Raw genomic sequence first — 25,610 nt, forward strand, 5'->3', positions numbered from 1 at the left:
ATCATATCCATAATACCTACTTTCTCATTATAAAAGTTATCATTTCCAGATTTTTCTTCCCCATCAATAACAATCAAACGATCAATCAGTTTTCTCACATCATCCATCCATATGTATTCTTTTGATAATTCGTTATATACCTTTATTCCTTCTCCAGATTTTGGTGTCTTTTTTGAAGGTGTTGTTGGTTTTATATATTCATCCCAAATAGGTTTGATAATTTCTTTATATTTTTTACTTTTACTAGATTTTTGTTTTCTTGTACTTGGATCATTATTATGAAATGCAACACTAGAATCAATTACTATTTGTTTATATTTTTCTAGATCATCATCATTATAATTTGTTGGATTATGTTTTGTCAATAATTCCCATAAACCTTCTGTTCCTGTATAATGTCGATTATTAATAACTAAATCATCACCATGAATTTTAACTTCCGCATTTCCTATCATATGTATAATTTTCCCATCTTCATAATATGGTTGTATTCCAAAACTTTTATCATCTCTAGTTGCATAATATCTTGAGGCAATATTACCAAAATGAGTTGTTGCTAAAGATTCTATTCCTTCTACTTTATATTTAATTTGTTTTTTCATGTGTTTTATTTCTTCTGTTATAGGCGCATCACTTTCATTTATAGAACTATCATATAAGGCGGTGTTTCTAATAAGCTTGAATCCACTCTAGCACTTTTATACGCAACTGGAACTAACTCTTGAATTAGATTTTTATTTTCTTCTGCTACTTTTGATATATCTTGCCCTAAATCTTTAATTGCATCAATAACAGGCTGATCTTGTTCTTTAAATTTTTCATACTTACTTCGATTACTTTGTTTAATTTCCTTAAATCTTTTAATAAGTTCTTCTTTTAACTTAATATACTTCTTAGCTTTATTAACATCCATTTATTATATAACGAAAAAAAAATAAAACATAACATAACATAACATAACATAACATAACATAACATAACATAACATAACATAACATAACATAACATAACATAATATATACGTTCACCTGCATTCATATACGTTTAGTTTACACTTTTAGAAATTCTTTAATTTTATTTCTATATTTGCCATTGTTCACCTTCCTAGTCATATCTATTGTTAAGAAACCACGTTCCTCACTCCAACACTTGCTACATAATGATTGTAATTTTTCAAACGACATATCAGATGCAACAAATTCATCATATATATGTTTTAAATTTACATTGTCGTGTCTAAATATACAAAGAAAGTTTAAGTTGTCCCTAATTAATTGTTTTGGCACTTTAGAATATGTTTGTCCAAGATAGAAACAGTTCAAACCCTTATGACGACCTCGAGTAAAATATTCTCTAACGTGGTTTTGTTCTTCTAATATGAAATCATCAAATACTACCACAGAATAGTCCTCACATTCATCTAATGGAATAATCTCTTCATTGTTTCCTTTTATTATTGCTATTGTGTCTTTAATATTACGTTCTATATCTCGAAAAAGTTGTATTAAGTGTTGGTATTTAGGTTGATTTAAACCTTTAGAATATATATAAACATTTCCATATTTTAACCATTTAGGTGCCAACAAAAAATTATCAATCATTAACGTCGTTTTACCACAACCACTAGGCCCAACTATTAAACATCTTATATCATCAGGTAACAACTCTACAATCCTCTTACTCTTCGCCGTTTCTTCTGTTAACCTTACTTTAATATCCCAATTATCCATATTAGTTATTTATTATATAATAAATGAAGGTATTTAATATAAATGGTTATTCATCTGTATTAAACATGTCATTGCATTACCCATTTGAAAACGATTTAGAAGTAGCTGTTGCAGGATTTTACACAACATACTTAACTCCAAACATTACAGAAAAGAACAACAAATTAACGTTTTGTAATAGTAACTCAAAATTTACAAAACAACTCATAATTCAGCCTGGTCAATATAGTTTACAAGAATTAGAAGAATATATTAAATCAAACCTTCCATATACCAATGATCCTTTTAAAAATATTCAATTTACTGAGGATAGAAGGAAAAATAGAGTTAAAATATTTAGCCAGCAATGTTATATAACCTTAGATACCATTAATACTGTATTAGGTTTTAGTGAAAAGAACTTGGCTGAAAATATAGAACATGTTGGAGATAAGGTGCCAATGTTTCATCCGATTGATACTATAAATATTCACTGTGATTTAGCAGAAGGTATGATTTTAAAACACAATGATACAACACACAACGAAACAGACTTAATTGCAACATTTAGAACAAATGCAGAGTTTAGAGAACCAATTATATATGAACCTAATGAAAAGATATTTTTCCCAATACATCACAATAAATTTAATAATTTCAAAGTTTCAATTAAAGATGAGAATGGTGATTTGATTGATTTTGGTGGAGCTCGTATAACTGTTTTACTTGCTGTTAAATAACTCAAATTATTATATAATAAATATGGATATTTTTGGTAATATTAAAAGTAAGGTAAGTGATATTAGTGAAGAGCAGTTAAGGAATTTAGATAATGTTGTTAAGAATGAAGAATTTGAAAAATATAAAAGAGACACACATGAAAATTTAATGAGTCGTACAAATTTTAAATCTGAACTAAATAAAATTTTCACAACAAATTATAGATCATGGATTGATTTTACACAAAAAAGATTAGTTAATATAACTAATGGTATTGATCAACAAGATGCTATTACGTTAAACCAGCTCGAGTCAGTGAAAACCGATATTAACAACCAATTAGAAAGTGATAGAAACAAATTTGAAGATGTATTAAAATCATTACAAGACACATATATAAAGAAAGATGATATTGAGGTTTTAAAAGGTGAATATATGGAAGAATTTAAAAAGACTAATAATAATGTTACTATTCTATTTAAAGCAAAAGTTCCTGTTTCAGAATTTAATCAATATAAGTCAGAAATATCATCCCTGTTAAATACACATACAACAAAACAAGATTTCCAAATGATGAGGAAGGAAACTTTTAATCTAATTATGCAAAAAGAAACTATAAATTTATTATGTCGATTGAGAACTAGAAATGTTCCAAATCCAATCTTCAGAATATTTAATTTATCTAATGATTATGAGTTTCTCTACAATGGAAAAATAATGCATATGGAATTAAGTTTGGATAGATACTTTTTAGATATATTTTTGAACAATACTTTAGTGGTAAATTTGCCATTAAACATTAAAAAGGGTGATAAATTGTTTCAAGCACAAAAAAATCAGCTATGGAAGAAGGAAAATTATTGGAAGTTATTATGTATGTAGAAAGAGAACATTAATTATTTTCTTTTAATAAATAATGATGTATTGTGTTAAGTGTAAGAAATCAACAGATACAAAAATAGATAACATTAGAATAGAACAGACAAAGAATGGGAGATATGTTAAGAAAGGTATATGTGTTGTATGTGGTACTAATAAATCCCAATTCATTAAAAAGCGCGATTGACTATATGAAGGTGAAGGTATTAGAGAAGATATTATAGAAGAAATTCATAAACCATCTAGAAAAAATTATCCTAGGTTAAGTGTTATTGTTAAAGGTATAGATGATTTATGGCAAGCGGATCTTGTGGAAATGGATAGTGGTGTGTTAAAAGGTGTTTCAAAATTAAATAAAGGGTATAAGTATTTGCTAACGATTATAGATGTGTTTTCAAAATATGCATTTGCTGTTCCTGTTAAAGATAAGAGTGGGAAGAATGTTACAGAAGCATTTGAATCAGTGTTAAAAGTAAGAAAACCTAATAATTTACAAACTGATCAAGGTAAAGAGTTTTATAATAAAGAATTTGAAGATTTGATGGGAAAAAACAATATCAATCATTACTCAACATATAGTGGTAAAAAGCTTATGTTGTTGAAAGGTTTAACAAAACACTTAAACAAAATATGTGGAAAAAATTTACTGTTCAAGGTAATTATAAATGGTTAAAAATATTGCAAGGTTTGGTTGATTAATATAATAACAAAGTACATAGAACAATTGGTATGAAACCTGTAGAAGTGAATAAGAAAAATGAGCATGGGATATTGAAGAAAGTGTATAAGAAAGAATATAAGTCTGTTAAGTTAAAGTATAAGATTGGTGATTATGTTCGTATAAGTAAAATTAAAGGTTTGTTTGAGAAAGGTTATACACCAAATTGGTCAACAGAAGTGTTTGTTATTAATGAGGTTATACCATCTAATCCACCAACATATAAAATTAAAGATTTAAACAATGAAGAAGTTAGAGGAAGATTTTATGAACCAGAATTATTGAAAACTAAATATAAGGATGAGTATTTGGTTGAAAAAATATTGAGAAAGAAAGGTAATAAAGTGTTTGTTAAATGGTTAGGGTTTGATGATTCACATAATAGTTGGATAGATAAGAGTAATGTAATATTATAAATGTTATATTTTATGATTATTTCATAAAAGGTATAAATAGTTTATTAAATGGTTAGGGTTTAATAATTTGCACAATAATTAAATAAAAAAAGTAATATAATATTATAAATGTTATCTTTTATGATTATTTCATAAAAGGTATAAATTGTTTATTAAATGGTTAGGGTTTAATAATTTGCATAATAATTCATTAAATAAAAGTAATATAATATTATAAATGTTATCTTTTATGATTATTTCATTAAAGGTATAAATTGTTTATTGAATGGTTAGGATTTAATAATTTGTATAAAAATTAAATAAATAAAAGTAATATAATATTATAAATGTTATTTCATAAAAGGTATAAATTGTTTATTAAATGGTTAGTGTTTATTAAATGGTTATGGTTTAATAATTTGCATAATAAGTAATATAATATTATAAATTTTATCTTTTATGGTTATTTCATAAAAGGTAATAAAGTGTTTATTAAATGGTTAGGGTTTGTTAAATGGTTAGGATTTAACAATTTGTATAATAATTAAATAAATAAAAGTAATATAATATTATAAATGTTATCTTTTATAGTTATTTAATTAAAGGTAAATAGGATAAGAAGGTAAATGATAATTATGATGATGAGTGAGTTTATGAAAATGATTCAGTTTTTATCATATTAATAATGACTGATGAGGTAATCCCATAAAAGCCCTATACTAACACAACACACTAATATATGTAGACAATTGCTGGAGTGTACAAGTATTAGCAGTTGTGTTAGGAAAAATAAGTATGCTAATGTTGGTATATATAACATGAGAAAAATATTATGAAAATGAACTAAAAAATTTGGTAAATATATAAATAAACGATACAGTATTTTTTCATATAAGATGAGTATAAATAATGTTAATTTTACTGGTGAGGAGATGAAGGAGATGTCGATTACAAAACTAAAACTAATATGTAAAGTCAAGAAAATCCGTAACTATAGTTCTTTAAATAAGAATGAATTAATCAAAAAATCGAACAATATCAAAATGAACCAGATGAATTGAAAGTTATATACACAATGAAAGTTGATGAATTAAAAAACCATTGTAAAAGGAAAGGAATTAAAGGTTATTCTAAATTAAGAAAGGCTGAACTTATTGACCGTATTAAATAATATGAAGATGAAAAAAACAGATCACAAATTAGAAACATATTTCCATTTAAACAAGATGTTTTTGAAGAATCGAAACCACAACAAATACCAATTAAATTAGAAACAAAGGAAACAGCAATACAGAAACGATTACAAACTATCACAATTGAAAACATAGGAGGATATAAAGATCAAGTGAAGTTTTTAAATATAAGTGGGAAAGTAGTTATTAACAAAATCAAGGAAGAATTAAAGCACCACCCATTAAAAGTCAACCTTGTATTCATTTGTGATTATATTAAAGATAAAGAATACAAGAACGCAATTTTAAAACTATGAATGAAAGAATATTACAATCAACTGACTTAGATGAATATATAACCTATGCTAAACAAAAACTATGTAGAGAGATGGAGGAATTTCAAGGTAGAGGATCAGGATGGACATTACATCAAATTAAACATTTAGAAATCAGACTAAATAAATATGTACCATTACGAGCTTCTTCATATATTGACCTTCCTAAACCAATTAAAGATAAGAAAGCAGTAATCAATATTAAAAATCAAGATAATAAATGTTTCTTATATTCAATTGCAAGTTATTTAAAACCTATTGATAGATGTTCTCAATATCAACGACCTTCACACTATACAGAAATTGTGAATGAGTTACAAGATAAATATTGTAATGGTATTGAATTTTCTGTACAATTAAAAGATATAGTAAAGTTTGAAAAGAGAAGTAACATATCTATTAACGTGTATAGTTATGATGATGAATATAATATATACCCACTTCAAATCGCAAAAAATAAGCAGGACAAACACGTTAATTTATTATATGTAAAAGATGAAAATAATAGTCATTTTTGTTGGATAAAGGATTTATCGAGATTAATAAGAAGTCAAGTAACAAAACATAAGGAAAAATTGTTCTTTTGTGATAGATGCTTGGTAAGACATTTTAGAAATGAGATGCAATTACAAGAACATGAGCTATATTGTAAGGAGCATGAATCTGTTAGAATAGAACTTCCAAAACCATATGACAATCAAATACAGTTTCAAAATTATAATAGATCATTTAGAGTACCATTTACGATATATGCCGATTTTGAATGTTTGTTATGTAAAATGGAACAAGACCATAATTGTTCTAAAACTGTGAAGTATCAAAAGCATTTACCAATGAGTTTCTGTTATTATATTAAATACTCAAATGGTGTGTATAAAAGTCCTGTTAGTTATATTGGTTTAGATGCTGCAAAGGTGTTTGTGGAGAAGTTAAAACAAGAAGCAATAGAAATAAAGGAAATATATAACAAAAAAGTTGAAATGAATGGCCTAACTAAAGATGAAGAAAATAGATATAATAATTCGAATAGTTGTCATATATGTGAGAGAAACTTGAATGATTTACCACCAGCAATTGAAAAACAAATAAATATGTTAAATAAGAAAATACAATTCGCTAAAAATAATGATAGCATGATTGAAAAGTTAGAAGAATGGAAACATGAATTAGGAAAATGTTTAAAGGATATAAATAAAAATAAGGCAAAGGTAAGAGATCATGATCATTTAACTGGAAAGTTTAGATCATTTAACTGGAAGCAGCTCACAGTTATTGTAACTTAAGCTATCGAAATCCTAATTTTATTCCAGTATTTATTCACAACTTAAGTGGTTATGATACTCACCTGTTTGTTAAAGAACTTGCTTATGATAAGAATGAAATAAAACTAATTGCAAATAATGAGGAAAAATATATAACATACTCAAAATATGTGAAGGATGATAAAAAGAATGGAATTAATTTACGATTTCTAGATTCATTTAGGTTTATGCCAAGGAGTTTATCAGAACTAGCAAATAACCTTACAAAAGAACAATATAGAGAAACGTCAAAGTAGTTCCCTAATGATTTGTTAGATTTAGTAATTAAAAAAGGTGTGTACCCATATGATTATATTGACTCAATTGAAAGATTAGAAGAAACAAAACTACCTTCAAAAGAAATGTTCTTTAATAAACTTACTAATACCCACATCAGTGATGAAGATTATGAGCATGCGAAAAATGTTTGGAAGTCATTCAATATTAAAAATCTAGGTGAATATACAGAACTTTATAACAAGACAGATGTATTAATATTAGCTGATGTATTAGAAAGTTTTAGAGATGTGTGTTTAAAAGCATATGGTTTAGATCCTGCTTGGTATTTCACTGCTCCTGGTTTATCGTGGGATTCAATGTTAAAGCTGAGTAAGATCAAACTAGAAATGTTAACTGACTATGACAAAATATTAATGATAGAAAAAGGTATAAGAGGTGGAATTTTACAATGTAGTAAGAGATATGTAAAAGCAAATAATAAGTATATGAAAAATTATAACAAAGACGAACCTTCAAAGTATTTAGCTTATCTAGATGCAAATAATTTATATGGATGGGCTATGAGTAAGTACATGCCTTACGAAGACTTTAAATGGGTTCAACCTTACATGAACATAATGAATATTCCAGATGATTCAGAAACTGGCTACATATTAGAAGTTGATTTAGAATATCCAGAATACTTACATGATAAACATACAGATCTACCATTAGCTCCAGAAAATATGTGTCCACCAGGATCGAAACATTCAAAATTATTAACAACGCTTTATAATAAAGAAAGATATGTTATTCACTACAGAAACTTAAAACTATATATGTCACTTGGGATGATATTAAAGAAAATTCATAGAATATTGGAGTTCAAGCAATCAAACTGGTTAAAGGAATATATTGATCTAAATACAAATATGAGAACAAAAGCTAAGAATGATTTCGAGAAAGATTTTTACAGGTTAATGAACAATAGCGTATTTGGTAAAACAATGGAAGACATTAGAAAGAGGCCATCTATTACCTTAGAATGTGATCCAATGAGGGTGGAAAAGTTAATAGCGAAACCGAACTTTGATTACAGAACAATATTTACTGAAGATTTGTGTGCGATACATTTGAAAAAAGAAAAATTGACTTTCAACAAACCTATATATGTTGGTATGAGTGTGCTAGATTTGTCAAAACTATTAATGTATGACTTCCATTACAACATTATGAAACCTAAATATGATATTGATATAGGCTTATGTTATATGGATACTGATAGTTTTATATATGAAATTAATACAGATGATTTCTACAAAGACTTAAAAGAAATGGTTGATTTATTTGATACAAGTGACTATGGAAAGGGTAATCAATATGGAATACCACTAATAAACAAAAAAGTATTAGGAAAGATGAAGGATGAAAACAATGGTAAAATAATGACAGAATTTATTGGGTTAAGATCAAAGATGTATGCCTTTAAAGTTGAAAATAAAGAGAAGAAAAAAGCAAAATGAATAACAAAATGTGTAGTACCAAAAGAGTTACAATTTGATGATTATAAACAAACCCTATTCAATGATGTGAAAACATATAAAAATATAAATCTAATTCGAAGTTGTAAGCATGATGTATATACTATAGCTGTAAATAAGTTAGCATTAGATTCGAATGATGATAAAAGATATATACTGGAGGGTGGTATAAGTACATTAGCTTGGGGGCATTATAAGATATAGTTAAAATGTATTTATGTGTAGTTTAGTTTTAGGTCATATTTAATTAACTTTTATGTATAGTTTAGTTTAGTTTTAGGTCATATTTAATTAACTTTTATGTATAGTTTAGTTTTAGATAAAATTTAATTAACTTTTATGTATAGTTTAGTTTCAGGTAAATTTAATTAACTTTTATGTATAGTTTAGTTTTAGGTAAAATTTAATTAACTTTTATGTATAGTTTAGTTTTAGGTAAATTTAATTAACTTTTATGTATAGTTTAGTTTTAGATAAAATTTATATTTTTAAGTCATAAAAGTTTTTGTAATTTTATCCTTAGACATAGGTAACCAGTAATGCATGAAAATAATTGTTTTGTAGTCTAGTATTTATGTCCTGTTTAATTTCCTTAATACATTCTTACATAGTGAAGATTTTTGATTTTTTATAATTTTATCCTTAGACATAGACAACCAGTAACGAGTTAGAAAAAAATTATAAGAAAATAGAAACCATTTACCGTTTGAATTTTGAAAATCGGGTAATATTTGACGATGTTGCAGCTAGTTCAAAATTTCGGGATTTTTTACGGGTTTATTTTTGAGTTTTCGGGAAAATGTTATTCTTTAAAAAAGTCTTATAATTTTATTTGAATTATGATAGTATTTTTATTTTTTCGATTTGTTGAAATTTTGTGGAGATATTGAAAAAGGGAAAAGTATCGTTTGGGTTATTCAACCATCTATGCATTTTAAAAAATTGGTTATGTTATTAGTATTCATTTACCGTTTGAATTTTTGAAATCGGTTAATTAGGGACCGAGGTATTAAATAATAACGTTATTTGGGGGTAAGACTGCAAGTGTTGCCAACTCACTTTTAACAATTATCATATTTATTAGTAATGGAGTGAATTCATCCCGATATGTTTTAAAGCGATATCTTGAAAAATTAAAATCCTGGAACGTTCCGAAAAAATATATTGAGTTGGCAACCCTTATATGAGTAATCTAACAGCTATTATACAATGTCATCGATATACAGCTCCATCTCTCACGAGTGCTAGCTAAAAAGTTCTGTTGAAGGAAGAGACTAATGCATATATATGTATGTTGGTGTGGGAAGAAGGAAAAAGAAAGAGACTATAAATCTCATGTACATATATGATCACGCTTCTCTCAAGCAAACTGAATTGTAAATGTGTGTGTGCACAAACCTTCTGTGTTGGGTTGTATAAATACAGGCGGCAAAATGCTAAATTCGTTTTTTATCCGATTTTGATAATTCAAACGGCATTTAAAAGAGTATGTATCAGAGTTTAAAATGCAATTGTTCATTCTTGTTAAATGTTGTTAGATTTAGTGATTTTTTTGTTTTTGTAACTAGATTTAATGATTTTTTGTAACCAAATTTGGTGATTTTTTGAAGTCAAAACCGGTTATAACCAGATTTTGTAACTAGATTTAGTGATTTTTGAAGTGAAAACCGGTTATAACTAGATTTTGTAACTAGATTTACTGATTTTTTTGTTTTTGTAACTAGATTTAGTGACTTTTTTGTAACTAGATTTAGTGATTTTTTATAACCAGATTTAGTGATTTTTTGTAACTAGATTTAGTGATAGAATGCATTAGAAGTTATTATGAGTAAGATAGAAGTTATTTGAGATGTGATAGAAGTTATTTGGGATAGGAAGTGCGCTGCAAATTATTAGGGGGTAGATTAGAAGTTATTAGAGATGATAGGGTGACATATAGTTAAAATGGGCTAATAATGAATTTGTCTGCAGAATCCCCAGTATCTATCTACTTGTTTATTTTTAAATTATCACAAACTGTAATTTTTTGTTTCATTTTTGGAAGCGTAATACAAGCTCTTTGCGAGATACTTTGTTTCATATTAATATTGAAAATGGAAGTATTTATTTTTCTAACATTACAACAAAATTATATTAAATCAATTTTAGGTTATATCAATTCAAAATAGAAATATATGTTTTATTCAACGTTTGCACTAAATTTTCTACCCTCCAAAATAAGCGGGACACTGCAGTTTATTAATATTCACAACTAACATTATGGACTATGATACTGTTGTTTTGAAGTGCACCTGGTATCGTTGGATACTTGTCATGGTAGCAATAATAGGTTACTGTTTAAAAGTCATGAAATTGATAAAAACAATGAAAGATATTTGGGTCAAATAGCGAAAAACATATGATTTTACACAGAAATGAGTAGAATTTTTAAAGTTGAATTTAATTTTGTAAATATAATCGGAAGAATTTAATTGGTTTTGAGTCAGTTTGAAAATTCTTTCAGCGTCACTTTTAGAGGGGAAGAAAAATACTTTATGTGGGGACAGTACCCCCTCTAGCCCCTCCCTGGCTACAGGTCTGTTTCAAACAATCCGAGGCTCAAGAACATTTCGAGAGTATCGAACACTTAGAGTGTCTCAAACATTTCCATAGTCTCCAACACTTCAAGTGTCTCGAACAGTTCGAGTCTCGAACAATTCAAGTGTTTGAAATTTTCGAGAATCTCGAACACTTCAAATTTATTGAAAATTTCGAAGGTCTCGAACACTTAGAATGTCGCAAATATTTCCAGTATTTAACACTTTAAGTGTCTCGAATATGTAGAATCCTGAACATTTCAAGTGTATTGAAAATTTAGCGAGCCTCGAACACTTTGTGTCTAAAACATTTACATAGTATCGATTCCTTCAAGTGTCTCGAACATTTCGAGTCTCGAACACTTCAAGTGTCTCCAACATTTCGATAAACTCAAACACTTCAAGTGTCTCGAACATTTCGATAGTCTCGAACCATCAGAGTGTCTAAAACATTTTCATAATCTCGAACACTTCAAGTGTCTTCAACATTTCGAGTCTCGAACACTTCAATGTATTCAAAATTTCGAAATTCTCGAACATTTCGGGTGCCTCGAACATTTCGTGAGTCTCGTACCATTAGAGTGTCTAAAACATTTTTATAGTCTCGAACTATTCAAGTGTCTTCCACATTTCGAGTCTCGAACACTTCAAGTGTATTGAACATTTCTAGAATCTGAAACACTTCCATTGTTTCGAACATTTCGAGAGTCTCGAACACTTCGAGTTTCTCAATCATTTCCAGTCTCGAGCCGAGTGACTTGAAAGTTTCTAAAATTTAGAACAGTTCAAATGTTTAACATTTCGAAAATTTGGAAAGTTCGATAAGTAGATAAAATTATTTTTTTAACCACGAAACGGTTTAGAATTTTTATTGAATTGTTATTTATTACTCGATTATCGGAACAGCCCTATTTAATGTGACATAATACATGTAGAAAATTTCACCCTTTGATGATCTTCTAGGGGCAACTATGGAATGGTAAAATCCTGCGTCCATGGTAGAATGAAATGCGTTCGTGATAATATTTTTAATTTACGGTAGTTATCAGGAGGCCCGGAACCAGCCACAGAGCTTTGGGGTGGACATGAATATGTTAGGGGGAGCAAAGTCATTAAAAATTCTATTACAAATATCTAAATTGTGTTTTTTGTATTGAGGTCTGGAGAGGCCATGAAAAGTGTCGGGGGGCCAGGCCCCCTAGCCCCTCTCTGATTTCGGGCTTGGTTATCAGTCAGTATAGTATAATGCAGGAATATTAAAGTTTCATTTAAAACTGTTATTTCATGTGCAGAAGTGTTTATTCTTCTTTTCTCTCATTCATGTAATAAAAATAGATATAGGTAATATTTAATGTGTTGGAAATTAACCAAACACTCATGTTGTTCTATCCTCAAGTAGCAAAATAAAGGAAGAAAGAAAACAACTCCTTCCCACAGCTTGGTGATGTAAATATGGAAAAACTGACCGCCAAAGAAACTGAGTGTAGTGGGGCGTGGTCAAAAGTGATTAGCAGCTAGCATTTTACTACATGAATCACACGGTCAGGTGGAATAAATTTCCTTCAACTTCCCCGAAAGAGAACTTAAACAAGGGAAAAAAGAAATGTATAGTTACATAAATCTATCAACCAAATGTCCAAATGTAGAAAATGAATTTGAATAGACAGCATAGACATCAATGTATACGGTTCACATAAAGAGGAATGAACAGCTGTAATTTTCAAGAGATTACATTGAATAGATAGATTCTTACTCCACCCCTCTCCCGCCGACTACTTACATCTACTGTGTTTCCTGATTCAAGAGCAGGGATGACAGTTGGAGGGAAATGTTATTTCAAATCGGCTACGAAGAGGACATTCTCATCTATTCTATTATGTTTTGAAATTCATTCATTTTATCCAATGAAAATGCTCTTTCACGCACAATTCGTCCACTGACTCATCTCAAGGTTGACGAACTTCGCCTACATCTAAGCAGATAAGCGGCCCATACATGTACACAATTGCATGACCAACATTCATGAAAGATTTGTCTCATCATGTATGTTGGAAGAATTTTTTGCCCACACCCGCACCAACATGCTGTTCAACTTACTAGAAGTTGTTTGAGAAATGTGGAGGACGGAGACCGTGAAGAGTCGAATGGTAAGACAATAAGATTGCTACCAACTAGTAGTGACCATCGAGGTCTCTTAATTCTACATGCCAGTACACAGGAATAAGTGTGAAAATAAAACTAGTTGCAATAATATTTTATTTTAATTACCTGGGGAGATGACTCATCAGGTTCTTCATCACTGCTGTATTCATCTAGGTTGCTTTTGCTTACACGTGTTTCTTCCTAATCCGATAAAAATTAAAGTTAATCGTAATATCACAGGGGTGTAGCCATGGGGAGGAGGGCGTCGGGGCCAGTCCCCTCAAATGATTTCCTGGACCCCCTAACGACCAGTTTTTAAAACATCATCGTAAAATTATATTGCTCAAGTCATTTAAATATAACAAAGTTTACATATAATTAATAATTTACGTTAAATTATTTACCGATTGAAAAATAATATCGTGTATCTTCTATGTAAGGAATGACCAAATGCACAGGTTGCTACCACATCTACTGCAATCGATTGATCTAGTGCTCCTGTGCGGATCACTTCCAAATTGGTTGAGTTGATATTGAGTTTAACGTCCCGTTCAGCAGCGAGGCTATATGAGACGTGGACCTACTGATCAACGTGGAATCTGAACCACATTAGTTCCCACTGGGAATCGAAACCGGGCCTCCCACGCCAACATGTCCAAATTGGATGGTAATGGTTTAGATAATGGAATTAATTATTCCACATAAATTATAATATTTTGTGTAATTTTTCTTTAGATTTGTGTCAATATAAACTCATAACAAACAAATGGACTTCGAAATATATATATATATATATACTTATTTGTAACAGCAGATTACACGATTTACTGTGATTTTATATAAGAGGCTGATCCAGAGGGGCGATAACCCCCAGAAGATGAAGATTTCTTATTTTATATATCTATCTTAAGCTATATATAGCTTATATAAAAGCTCTTAAAGTTTTTGAAGCTTTTAAAGGTAGCTCTAAGTAGCAGTATTATAACCCACCGACCCCCAGAAGTCCGTCCTGGATCCGCCCCTGTTTTATATTTGACAGTTTGAAGACAAACGTTCAACAAGGTACTATAAATACTGCTACAAAACTATCGCCGTAAACTGAGTGTTTTAAAAAACACATTTTTTTATCAGTTGGAAAATATGGTGAAAAACAACGTTTTAATTCAGTTTATCAGTTTGAATTTTATTCGCTTTCTCTCCACTTGGTGTAAAACAGGAAGTGATATATATAGCTGTTAATAAAATAATTATAATGTTTTTTAGTCACGAATAATAAATAAATATTTTTGTCAGGAAATTTTAAAGAAATTAAATGAAATTTAAAAAAATCAGTCTTATGTAGATAGGTTCTGTGTACAAGGACTTGGATTGAAATAGTTTTACACAAAGGTATAAAACGGGGCAGTAGTTCTTGGTTAAGTATAATAAAAACTACTTGGTACATAATATTTTTGAAGAAAAAACTTAAAAACAACAGTGTGTTTAGATTTTCGGACGGAAACAAAAAAATTCCGTTTTTTCAGCCCTCAAAATCTCTAGCTGTAACACATTTTTTGGAGTTTTGTACATTGTAGCTGTCTCTCCTCAAAAACGACCCCCCTAAATAAGCCTGCTGGCTACATCCCTGTAGTACCATAACTTTGGCATGTAAATTTCATGAGCGGCTGAACCACTTAATTTCCTTTTTCTCACTTTGATGTGCTCTCTTCTGTAGTTAGAGCGCAACGTATTTATCCTTCTTTTAACAACTATCAAGTGAGGAGTGAGGTTGAAATTCTCTCAGTTTTTTCTATATTTTCAAATGTAGAATTCTTTACGTCATTCCCCACACAGTAGTTATTTTAATTTTTATTTTACCTTCCAAAAACATGGTACTTCTTTGTATACCTGAATAAATGCATGTACAGAATCCCTTGTCATGTAACGCATCTCTCTCTCTCTCTCTCTCTCTCTCTCTGTTTTGATGCTCCAGGAATAACGATCACCCATCTTGAACGACCTTGGCATGCGACGGAGGAGAGAGTCACGTGATTTCTTCCGCTGTCGTGATTGGCGGACCTAAATTTAAAACAGCCACCTTGCAGATACCCATACACGGTAAACATGCATGCAGAACGGCAAAAACATCAAGCATGTTTTCAGAAGATTTTGGAAACTTTCAACATGAATGTCCGCGGCCATACACGATCAACTTGCCTGTGGTTTTATCATTTTTCATACAAGTCGGGCTGTTTCTTCAGGCATGTGTTTACGTGTATGGGCCGCTATATAAGCGGCAAGTACATGCCATAAGGAAATGACGAGATAAAAGTCGGCAAAGACACAATAAAACAGATGGATCTGCTACCACGGATTCCTGCTGAGAATTGACCGTGAGAAGACAGCAAGTAATTTCCCTTTGCTACAAATTGACTAGCACCGTGACATGAATTTGATGTTTCAAAAACAAATATGTTGCTTTCATTATTCAATAAACAACATATTAGTAGTTATATAATAGTTTAATTGAAGGTCAATTCCGAACTCTCTTTTAACAACCTGTTCATCAATTTATACATTATAATTAGCATACACTCATCATATATTATTATACTATTTATATCTACTACATATTCATTTTCCATATTCCACTATTATTAAAAACCATCTTTATGCCATTGTAATTCGTAAAAAGCTGTTTTAATAATAGAAATTAGAATCTTCATCTCAATTCATATACATATAGGCAACATACAATAATCTATCAGACACGGTTTCATAAGACTGCACATTATGTTATCTGATATATTAATTTTACACAAAATATAAAAGTATAAACTACAATTGGTAGAGCTTCGACGTTTAATTCGAGGCACATATTTTAACGACACATTTTACTATAATCCATATTAACTAACTCACAAAATATATTCTTTACTATATAATTTATATCAGTTTCTTTATCCAATAACGATTTGAAAAATTTAAATTTCATGTATATTTTAATTTTAGTATCTGAGGATACAGACTAGTGTCAAAATTTCCTTTGTACGAATACTATGTAATGCGCTGAGGTGTAACAATACAATAGCGGCGCATTAGTATACAATTGGAGACACTTGAAGTGTTCGAGACTCGAAATGTTCGAGATACTTGAAGTATTCGATACTATATAAATGTTTTAGACACTCAAGCGTTCGAAACTCGCGAAATTTTCAATACACTTGAAATGTTCAGGATTCTACATATTCGAGACACTTAAAGTGTTAGATACTGGAAATATTTGATACACTCTAAGTATTCGAGAATTTCGAAATTTTCAATACATTTGAAGTGTTCGAGATTCTCGAAAAATTCAATACACTTGAATTGTTCGAGACTATGTAAATGTTTGAGACGCTCTAAGTGTTCGATACTCTCGAAATGTTCTTGAGTCTCGGATTGTTTGAAACAGACCCGTAGCAAAAGAGGGGCTAGAGGGAATACTACCCCCACATAAATTACCTTTCTTCCCCTTTAAAAGTGACGCTGAAGAGAATTTTCAAACTGACTCAAAACCAATTAAATTCTTTCGATTTTATTTACAAAATTAAATTCAACTTTACGAATTCTACTCATTTCTGTGTAAAATCATGTTTCTCGCTAGATGTCCTAAATATCTTTCATTGTCTTTATCAATTTCAAGACTTTCAAAGAGTAACCTATTATTGCTATCATGACAAGCATCCAATGATACCAGGTGCACTTCAAAACAACAGTATCATAGTCCATAATGTTAGTTGTGAATATTAATAAACTGCAGTGTCCCGCTTATTTTGGAGTGTACAAAATTTAGTGCAAACGTTGAAAAAACATATATTTCTATTTTGAATTGATATAACCTAAAATTGGTTTAATATAATTTTGTTGTAATGTTAGAAAAATAAATACTTCCATTTTCAATATTAATATGAAACAAAGCATCTCGCAAAGAGCTTGTATTACGCTTCCAAAAATGAAACCAAAATTACAGTTGCGATAATTTAAAAATAAACACAGATTCTGTAAATAATAGATAAATGTACAATTTTATGCTGTTATTTGATGTCTTTGTCATTGCCCCCCTCAGTCTTCATTTCTTCACCCCCCTAATGAAGCATGCTAGGGGCCTGGTTTGAGAGCAGCAAATACTATAAGCGTCAAGTTGGTCGGGACACTTTCAAAATTTCACAATCTGACTATGTGAATCGTTTCTGCTACGTTCCTGCTGCAAACTGCTCGAAATTTTACATTACTGCTAGGCAGGGGTGTAACCAGCAGGTTTATGTAGGAGGTGCCCGTCGTTCTTGAAGGGAGCGAGCTACAATGTACAAAAATAACGTGTTGCAGTTAGTATTTTTGAGGCCTGAAAAAAACCGGAAAATTTAGGTTTCCTTCCGGAAAAATAAGAACACTGCTTTTTAGCTTTTCTTCTTCTTCTTCTTCTTCTTCTTCTTCTTCTTCTTATTATTATTATTATTATTATTATTATTATTATTATTATTTTATTTATTTATTTTTGCTTTTTCTCCATAAATTATATTCCAGGCAGTTTTTATCATGTTTAAACAAGAACAAACATTATACCTTTGTGCATAACTATTTCAATTTAAGCCCTTGTACACAGAACCTATATATAAAGGTAACCAAGGAAGTTATAACGCTTTCTCACCCACCCCCTTCGAACATCGATATGTCACCAAAGGGCTAAGACGTACCTAAAAGATCAAAAATACTCCCCATCAGCATGGATGATCTTCTGCCAACGTTCTGGGAGGCCATGGATCCCATCGCGGTAGAATTTGGTGGACCGTGAAGCGAAGATATCAAGTGCATTTTGCACCTCTACTAGGGATTTGAACTGGCGTTCTCTAGGGTGACTGTTCAAAGTTGGTGTGGTATCGAGACGAGACGAGACGAGACTGTGTACATTCTCAGTCTCGTCTTGGATGATAAGTAGCGATCTCGGTCTCGATCTAGTCTCGAGTCAAAATTCGCCGTCTCGGTCTTGGTCTCGTCTTGGTCAACAGATGCCTGTCTCGATCTCGGTCTCGGTCTCGAAGGCCAACTCTCGGTCTCGTCTCGAAAGTCTCGAAATAAATAGTATGAATTAAAATTGTGAAAGTAGTATTATCGTACAGTCTGTCGTTTCCGCTTCTTACTTTTTTGCCTTCATTCTTGGCTTAGAATTATGGTATGATGTACCACTTCGTAGCTAATTTGCTAGCGCAAATGCTTTCCATGTGTGTTTTCCAGGTTCAATCATCAGTTGGTATAAGATACTTGGGACAAAATCCTAATAGTAACTCATATTTCACTTTCAGCAATAGACTTCGTCTCAAATAGCCTCAGTACTGCCTATACAATTAAGCTCTATTAAATGAACTCCAGTACTATACAGTAGTTTATATCCTTCCTCTCAATCAGAATTGTTCAATACCTCCTAACGGATAACGCAACACGTAACAGCACGATTGTATTTAATCGCACCGAAATTGAAATTTTATAATTTCTCAGTTATTATCAAAAATATTCTGCTTTGATTGCCATTTTAAAATCAGAATATAACTTTCATTATCTTAACAAATAGAGTAAATTATTACTACCATATATTTTGTTTCAAATTGATCAAATGCTTTATTACCGTTTCACATCTCAGTGTTTAGTTGACACTTTAAAACAGGCACTTCCTTAACCTTATGGTGGGAGCTACGGCACTTATCTTTGCTATCTGTGGTCTCGAGTTGGATCACCAAACAAGTTAGATTCAAAGTCTTATGTTTCGTATAGTTCGCGTCTCACTTTAAGTACATTCTGTTTCTTATACAAGTTTATAAGGTCGTAATGTATTATATAAGGATATATCCAGTGCCATAACATAGATTAAGCTTATTCCTGTGTTCTCAGCGGTGCGTGTGATCTTTATTCGAGAAAACTAATCATGCGTTCATTACGCTGAAATTTTATATTGCTTGAAAATTACTTGCGAAACATGGACATACATATTATGTAAGTATATAGGTAATTCGAGCTATATGTATCTATTTTCTCTGTCCCGGCAAAACAAGTAATTCTTAACTTCGTAGTTTTCTTTTCTATTTATTTATTTTTTTTTTCGCTGTACGAGTTTCGTTAAATTTTGGATCTGTTTTCACCCTACCGTACCTAGTAAAAGTTATATATACGTATACATGAACTTTAGAGGTAGACTATGCTAAGTCATTTTTTGGTCGAAATTGAGTTAAGAATACGTTATTAATAGACTATGTTGTTTCTAGTGGTGAACAATGTAACTCTAAAAGCATCGTATTACTTTGTAACTACTTAGTATAGTTTGAAAACAGTCCAATAGGTCTTACTTAAGGAACTGGTTTTTCGCTTCTCTTGTAAAATTACGAAATTATTACTTGGTTTAGTTTATCTATGAGCTCCAGACATAATAAAATTATAGCCATAATCATAATTAACCATTGTCAATCCACTGCTGGATGAAGGTCTTTCCAAGTCTTCTCCACAACTATCTATCTTGAGCAGTTCTTTTTCAGGTTATTCCCCAGTTGTTCTTGATTTCGTCAAATCTTCTAGTATAAGGACGTTTTCTAGGCTGTATTTATCTCGTGGTATCCTGTCTAGAATTATTTTTGTCTATCGATCATAATTTCTTGCACTATATCCAGCACATTTTCCAGCCCATGTTAAAAATTCTTCAATTAGTACCAGTCATGAGTTGCCAAATAATTCATTTCTATATATTTGACCTACAAATAGTTCAAATCCGCTACTTTTGAAGCACAGATACGCTACTTTTTGATCTTCGAATCTGGCAACACTGACTCGATGATTTAAATCAACACAATGTGAGCACGCCTGACTTCGGTTCGGTGGTCCCGAATTCGATTTCCGGCGTGGGTACAGTTGAACGACCGAAGTGGTTCGGATTCCATTATTATCATTAGCTCCACGTCTCCTTTAGACGCCCTAGCATAATCATGGGACGTTAAACTGAAACAAAATAAACAAAAAATCAACACAACATGTATTACTAACTGTAAGTCCTTTATTGCATATAGCTATATGGTATGGATCGAGTTTGATGTGGTCGGTGGTCAAACTAAAACAAGTGAAATGTAAGTAGGGTGTATTTAGAACTTTTAATTAAGTACGGTTTTAATGTAAAGTGTAGACCAAACCTAGGGCTTAGAGGGAACAACCAATATTACTGAAAAGTTATCAGTTACATTTAATTTCAGTTAGAATTTGAATTTACATGTATTGCTGGAACGAAAACTTCAACATTAACATTATAAATAGCCCAAATACTATGAAAAACGTCATCTTTTGAAAACATTCTTCACCATAAAACAAATTACGAGTTATTAAAATATCTTACATTTTAGTTACATAGTTACATTGTTTGCACTTATTTAGAATAATATTTAGCAATTTATTTAAGTTGGCAACACTGCTTAAAATAATGGATCTGCGACTTGTAATTAAAACCATCAAAAATATTGTTGTAATGTTATAGAAGCAACCGAAATACATTATTTTAAGCAGTATAACAATCACTATCCAAGTGTTTGGTATCTCTGAAACGGTTTGAAATAACAATTGTTGTAAATGACATCATGATCCCTTAAGTCTTTTGGAAGCATCTACATGATGAGAAGTGATATGTCAGCACGTTTTCGAAGTAAAGTCTTTAGAAAAAGTTAAATTTTCCATTTCTTGTAACTTTGTTCCTTCATTCATTCGAAATACATTATAATAATCATAGTATTTGACGCTGATACAAATCATTAGCATTGCACCGTCTATGCTATTTGAGTTATAAGAGGTCCCTAAAATGTTGATGTTAGTGATACTGTATTATCCTTTGTTACACTGAATAATGTATGTGGTATTGTGTTTTTATTTAATATCTAAATTAGAAATAGGTAATACCTTACATAGTGCAATTTGAGAAAATACAACTTTATTTTGAATTGGTAACACTACTTGTTTATATATACGCGTGGATAAAAGGGAAGGGCTATAGGGGCTATATCCCCCCTTAATGCTCAGGTATACACTGAATACAATGAGCTTCAATCCTGCTTTACATTGGATAAAGAGGCAAAGTATGGTGTTTAGCCCCTTCCTTGATCATATCCTGGATCCGCGCCTGTATATATATATATATATATATATATATATATATATATATATATATATATATATATATATATATATATATATATATATATACAGAGAGAGAGAGAGAAGATTATATACAACGGCAGTGGATTTTGTTTCGGGAGAGGTTTGAGGAACGGGTAGAAAACATTTGTGTCGTACGTGCAATGCGAAAAAATGATTACAAATTTATTTCGGGAGGGGCTTGAGCCCGATACTTACCCCCTAAATACGTTACTGTACATCAGTCAACCGTTCACATATTATCTCATACAGCAAAGAAACAAATTTTGAGTAAAGGCAAAATAACTATCAATATTCGAGACGAGACAGAGACTGACCAAGGTCTCGTCTCGGTCTCGTCTTGATTTATAGAAGTTTGTCTCGGTCTCGGTCTGGTCTCGGTATGTAAAAGTCCGTCTCGGTCTCGTCTCGGTATATAAAAGTCCGTCTCGGTCTCGGTCTCGGTACCATCCCTAGTCCAAAGAATGGAACAGGTAATAAACGGACGTTACAATGTCCGTGAACTATGGCGAATGCAATACTGTTTCCCATCCAAAGCATAGAATGGTGTCACGGGTCATCCTAGCCACGTGGGGCTTAGCGTTGTCCTGTAACAGAAGGATCCTTTTGCGATTCAGAGGTGCTGGCTCCAGAGTTTTGAGTTTTTCTTGAACACGGCTCAACTGCTGACAGAACACAGACGCATTGATGCTCTGACTAGCTGATAGCAGTTCCTGATGCACGATGCCGCGAGCAGCTCACCAAACACACAGGAGGACCTTCTGGTGCGGTCAGGACAGTGCGACAGAAGGACAGTGCTAGTTTCGGCTGTTTTGGAAACTGTTAATGGGGTGCTAACTAATGATGACGGGGCCTTGGAGGTTCGTACAGGACCCACTTCTTATCACATGTCAAACCTTGTCCACAAATAGCTCCTTCCTCAGACGAAACACCAAAGAAACACAGGTGTCTGCTCGCGTTGCCTTCTGGCCCGGAGTTAAATCATGTCAGACCCATCGACAAAACTTGTAGTGTTTCCCAAGTTGATGGACTTGCTGCCGAATTTTTTCTCCACTCGTACTGAATTGTAGTTGCAATTCCTCACATGTCTGGTCATTGTTCGCTTCAATTGGTGTCTGAAGATCTTCATTTTGCACATGTGTTGTTCTTTCGGCACGCGGTGCATCTTCGAGTGTTTCGTCACCATCCTTAAACTAGTTAAACCACCGCTTCACTGTCCACGTAGTCACGACACCCTCGCCAAAGGCCTGGCATATCTTCCGCCCCGCTGCATGGCGTTTGATCCCAGTTTGAACTCGTACAGCATACACATCCTTATGACGCTATGTGGAGGTCCCATGTTCACTCATCCTTACGCAAATTCACTGTGTAACTGAACTGCCGGCAGTATTATTGGCAGGTAGTATATTGGATATACCCACACCAACAACTGGTCTTAACCTTATCTTCTGTCGCATTCAACTCACTCTGTGAAGGCCAATGGATCAGTTCAAAAAAAAAAACCTTGGTTACCTTTATACATAAGACTGATTTTCTTTGTAATTTCTCTTAATTTCTTTAAGACTTCCAGACAAAAATATTTATTTATTATTCTTGACTAAAAAGAACAATTATTTTATTATCAGGTGTATCTCACTTCCTGTTTTACACCAAGTAGCATTAGAAAGAGCGAATGAAATCCTAACTGAAAACTGAAAAAGAAAGTTTTTTACCAAATTTTCCATCTGATAAAAAATGTTTTTTAAAACAGTAGCTACTGTATATAAAACATATAACATTCTTACTAATTATTTTAGTACCATTGTTTTATGGTAGTATAAAGATAACCAAGAAAGTTCTGTCGCTTTCTGTGGAGGTCAGTATTCACTTGGCCCCTCACACCGTGAGATGAATGCGAATGAAGATATGGCAAAGTTCAGTTGTTGGTGTGGGTATATCCAACGTACTACCTGATTCTGGCAGTTCAGTTACACCGTAAACCTGCGTAAGGACAGAGTGAACAGAAGACCTCCACACCACGTCATAAGAGCGTTTATGCTGTACAACTTCTAACTGGGGTCAAACAGCGCTGCAATTGGGCGGAAGTTATGCCAGGCCTATGCTGAAGGTATCGTGACTACGTGGAAAGTGCAGCGGTGGTTTAAGAAGTTTAAGGACCATGACGAAACACTCCAAGACGCACCACGTCCAGGACGACAATACATGTACAAATGAAGATCTTCATGCAGCAATTGAGGTGAACAGTGGCCAGACATGTGAGGAACTGGGGTTACAATTCAGTATGAGTGGAGAAAAAATTCGGCAGCACCTCCATCAACTTGGGAAGCACTATACGTTGGGTCGATGGGTCTGACATGATTTGACTCCGAGTCAGAAGACAACGCGAGCAGACACCTGTGTTTCTTTGCTGTTTCGTCTGAGGGAGGAGATATTTCTGGACAGGGTTTTGAGTGCGATAAGAAGTAGGTCCTGTACGAAGCTGTAGGTTCCCTCCATCGTTGGTTAGCATCTTATGAGCAGTTTCCAAAACAGCCAAAACTAGCACTGCACCAGAAGATTCTCCTGTTTGTTTGGTGGACTGCTCGCGGCATCGTGCATCGAGAACAGCTACCAGCTGGTCAGAGCATCAATGCGTCTGTGTACTGTCAGCAGTTGAGCACTGTTTAAGAAAAAACTAAAAACTCTGAAGTCAGCACTTCTGAATCGCAAAAATGTCCTCCTATTACATGACAACGCTAGGCCTCACGTGGCTAGGATGACCCGGGTCACCATTCTACGCCTTGGATGGGAAACACTATTGTATCTACCATATTCCCCGGACATTGCAGCGTCCGATTATCACCTGTTCCATTCATAGGAGAATCACGCCAGTTCAAATACCTAGTAGAAGAGCAATAAATGCACTTAGTATATCTTTCGCTACACGACCCACCAAGTTCTACGGCGATGGAATCCATGGCCTTCCAGAACGTTGGAAGAAGGTGTTCAATGCTGATGGGGACAATTTTGATCTTCCACGTATGCCCAAGTGGCATGAAAAAGTGACAGAACTTTCTTCTTTACCTTTATATTCATAGTACCTTGTTAAAACGTTTTTCAAATATACTGTCAAATATAAATCGTCAAATATAAATCGCATTGAATTGTGTAATCTGCTGTCACAAGAAAAAAGTATACCATACCATTTTCCGATCGGTATAGGGAAGATATATAACGTACTATTTTTCAATCGGTATGGTAAAATAGTACTTTTACATACAATTTTACCGTAAATTATTAATTATATGTAAACTTTGTCTTCTCTGAATAACTGAAGCGAGGCAATCTTACGATGATGTTACAAAAGTTTTCGTTTCGGGGGGCAAAAAATCATTTGGGGGGCTTGGCCCAGATGGGCCCCCGTGGTTACACCCCTGCTGCTATCTAACTAACGTCGTTATTAACGTTTCAAAAGCTCCGGCCAACTTGACGTCAATTTGGCCGGGACATAATTCTAAAATTTTAAAATTTTATAATCTCACTACGTCAATCGTTCCAGCAGAAAACTGCCCGAACATAAGAGTTGCTCCTAAATGCATAACACCGTTATTAACGTTTCAAATGTACCGGCCATTTTGATGTGGAGTTGGACCGGATATAATCTAAAAATTTCCTAATCTAACTACAAAAATAGTTCCAGCTACGTTCCTGCTGAAAACTGCCCAAAC

This window comes from Thermobia domestica, chromosome 18 (assembly GCF_964235325.1).
Source record: "Thermobia domestica chromosome 18, izTheDome1.hap1.1, whole genome shotgun sequence".
Classification (NCBI taxonomy): Eukaryota; Metazoa; Arthropoda; class Insecta; order Zygentoma; family Lepismatidae; genus Thermobia; species Thermobia domestica.